Genomic DNA, 3,640 nt, shown 5'->3' with positions numbered 1-3,640 from the left:
TTTAAAATGTCGAGCTTTTAATAAATAATTATCTGAATCTTACACCCAAAGTTTTAATCTGATGTAAAATGTATAGAAGTCCATTACTGTATATAGTAACTGTTAAGTCTAATATACCCTAGTAAGCTATAGTACTTTTTCCTTTGGGAGGACCATCTGTGCAGTCTGCAGTTCTGTTGAAGAAAGATGTTGAATCTATTTAATTATTCTTGAAAAATAATTGATTTCTGTGCATTTTTTTTACACTGCATAAATTAAAGTTGATTACGTCGATTAAGCATCACGAGGCGGAGGTGGGGGTGGTTCCCTTTATTTTTTTTTTGGGGAGTTTGTCCCTTTTAATTTATTTTAGTTTTTTAGTTATTTATTTTATCTTATCTCATTTTAATTTGCTTTTAGCATGTACAGCACTTTGTGAACTCTGGTTTTATGTTAAAGTGCTTTATAAATAAAGGTGGTATGGTATGGTAAAAGACTGGAGAAAATGAAAGCCTCTTAGTGGCATCACCAGCTTTCACAGAAACACAAGTCACACGTGAGGCACTTCCTCATTTCAGGTTCGATTTCTGGGCTTGAGGATTTTTATCTTATTAGGTGCTGTATAATAACGACTTCTCTTGTCTGCTTGTGGCACTTCCATTGATTCTCTTCTCACAACTCTCTGTACTAGAAACCATGACATCAGATGCATGTCGCAAACTTCTCTCTACACACTTTGATGTACTTCCCCATATGATACAGAATGAAAGAAACATACAGGGAAGGGTGAATAAAATGTGGATGTCAGTTTGTGCATCATGTCTCCTGGCTAAAAGAAACAATCACAATCTTTCAAACGTTGTCCAACCCTGGTCATTTCACCAAGCATGAAGAGAACGGTAATAGCTACAGGAATGTCACTGCAGGCACAAGATTCAAAACTCACTGCAGAAAATACATTTATGGTCCCAACAGGCTCAATCCGCAGGGTCTGAATTATGTTCTCTATGTTATTTAAAATAAATGAAAAATTAAACTAAAATTAAAGAAAATTGCTGTAACTTGTTTTGTTTTTCTACAGTCTTAGAAATTCTGTGACAGCAATTTTGTTATTTTATTTAACTGGATGCAGAAAAGCACATGCAGATCTGGAAAATGTAGTGACGATTTTGCAAAAAGGAACAGACATGCATACATTTCAGTTCATTAAGCTGGTTAACTGATCTGTAAATAATTCCAAACAATCTACGGCAGATGCAACATAGCAAAGCAGTAAAGCGGTTTCACGCTGTACAGCTTTGGTATTAAATAGATTGGGTACTCAGCCGATATCTAAGCAGACTGACTGCCATTTGTCAGTGATGCTTCTGTCGCACTGCGCCTTGCCTAAACTGACCAAGCAGAACTAGTCCAACCCGTTGCAATTCTGGACCATTTGCTTGAGTCATTCTCTCTCTGCACATGACTTAGCAGCAAGTTAAGCTCTAGGAGTTCCCATAATGACGGCGCATTTCAGCAAGCTGGTAAACACCAAAGTGGTTATTATTGTTTCATCATTTCATTTGTTTTCTTTTCCTTTTTTTCAGAGCACAATTCACTGATGATTACTTAGATGATATACATAAAGGAAAAGTTCCCCAGATAGAGATTTAGATATGGACCTCAGTCAGGAGATCCCGACAAAGGCAAAAGCGGACTGCAAACTGACACATACACACAAATCGCCTGTAGTTACGGCTAGCTAAAAGAGTGTGAAGTGGAGCAAAGGTTGGGACATTGAGTCAATGCAGAGAGTGGCTGAGAGAGACAGTGTGGACAACTGTCACACTGAGTCAGAGTAATAACAATATGATAAACCGCTATGTAGATGATCCTCTGCTCCCCCACAGTGACGCCATGCATCATCTGCAATAATCTGCAGTTTTCTAAATAATAATCCACAACTTCGCAGAAAGAAAATGTACAGTATTTTCTTGATCTACTGCTAGAAGTACACTGATGTGAGGTCATGTTCTGTAGTGCACTGCAGGCAAACACCACCACCAAATACAAGCAAACAAAGTACAGTTAGTACAGTGTTTATCTAAAACCCAAATACCTCTTAAGGTGAGCCAGCTACCACAGATAAAAGATGACTTTACACAGGTGTTCCTGAATGCATAGGTGCTATAAATCATGCTAGTATGAAAAACCTATCAACGCACATTAACTGTAAGACAGCTATCCCTAAAGAATCTCCTCAACATCTTTCTTTCCTGTCAATTGGTCATTTGTTCAAGTGATGTGACTTCTGACTCCTTTGTTCGAGGAATGTGATTTGTCCAAACGTTCCCAAGGGTACACTATGAGTTTTTCCACAATAACAAAGTCACCAAATGTGACAAACAGTCTAAGAGCCAAAAATTTTATACCCCCCTTTTTTTTTTTTAAAGTTAGATGGTTTTTCCCCCCAGAGCAGATTTTTTTTAAGAAAGGGAACACCCTTTGTGGTTTTGGGAACGCCACATATTTAGAATCCTATTTAGTTCATCCTAAATCCACCCTGCGATAACCAAACCTTCAAGCTAGAATCTGCAATAAATAATGAACATACATAAGATCAGGCTGGTTTTGGAGAACCCGCCCGATACCTGCCAAACAGTTTGAAACGCTGTGGGTACAGAGATCTGACGCCCTTTGAATGTACTAAAATGTATTTTGTATGAAGTTAACCGATAAAAACTATCCATTGGTTAATTTACAGAATAACTTCTTTGCAAGTAACAGTATAAAAAAAATGTGTAGACTGCACAGCCTAAGGCACTATACGACCTCAGCCTGTTGGGACATGTTTTATGTAGAAAAACAGACTAAAATCCATCCGTTCTAAAGGAGGGAAACAACACAAAACTTCCTTGTCCCACGAAATGGCACAGTTTAAAAATAACTACAGATGCTTTCAATATTTCAAAGAAGACAGATGCCACTAAAAAAGAAAAAAAAATCAGCTGAGAAATTTGTTGGCTCACTAACCATCGACACGTATTGCAAGCAGCCTTAACAACACAGCGCTTCCTTGCCCAGGTTCACTGTTCGGCTTCCAGGTAAGACGTTCCCAGGAAAAGCGGTGTATCTCGCGGATGTGTTCCTGCCCTGATCCTGGAAAGGCTGGAACATAAATGCCGTTTCGCCGTGTGCTTGGCCCTGAAGCTCGCAGGCAGTTGGGGAATGCGGAAAACACCACCACTATCCACACTTTGATGTCATGTCCGATTTACCGTAAATACGAGTTTAGCGACCTGGAGAGGCGTTCAGGGCACCTACTAAGAGTCAATAAAGTAAAAAGCTTTTTGTTAACTACATTTCACGTCCACCCGTCACATAACAGGTAATAAGAGAAAAATTTCCGGTTTGAAAACACCTTCAAAATAAAGGCGGAAACTACAAATTAAGTTTTGAGGTGTTTCAGCTTTATAATACTATTCAGTGGGCAGAGTAATAACGAAATATCAATCCATTCATCTAGTTTCTTAATCATTTATTCAACTGATTTTGAGTTATTTGGGGAACCTCTATAGAGCCTAGGACCTAACCTATGTAAGCGGCCAACGTCAAGATTCAAGATTCTTTATTTGTCACATGCATAGTTATAGGAGTACAACTGAAATGAAATCTGTCCTGA

The 3,640-nt window shown here is 38.5% G+C and overlaps 1 protein-coding gene across 1 annotated transcript in view; it reads right to left on the bottom strand.

Annotated features, from left to right (window-relative positions):
• si:dkey-240h12.4 (death-associated protein kinase 2) overlaps positions 1-3,363 on the bottom strand; it is a 27,219-nt gene extending 23,856 nt beyond the window's left edge. The window contains exon 1 of the mRNA XM_005947046.3: positions 2,992-3,363. The gene's annotated coding sequence lies outside the window, so the exon portion shown is untranslated. The remainder of the gene's footprint in view (positions 1-2,991) is intronic.
• Between the last annotated feature and the right edge of the window lie 277 nt (positions 3,364-3,640).

Source organism: Haplochromis burtoni, unplaced genomic scaffold, assembly GCF_018398535.1.
Source record: "Haplochromis burtoni strain Fernald_Lab_line unplaced genomic scaffold, NCSU_Asbu1 Contig_366, whole genome shotgun sequence".
Taxonomy (NCBI): domain Eukaryota; kingdom Metazoa; phylum Chordata; class Actinopteri; order Cichliformes; family Cichlidae; genus Haplochromis; species Haplochromis burtoni.
Note: the sequence above shows the minus strand (reverse complement) of the source record. Positions and strands in the feature narration are given on the sequence as shown.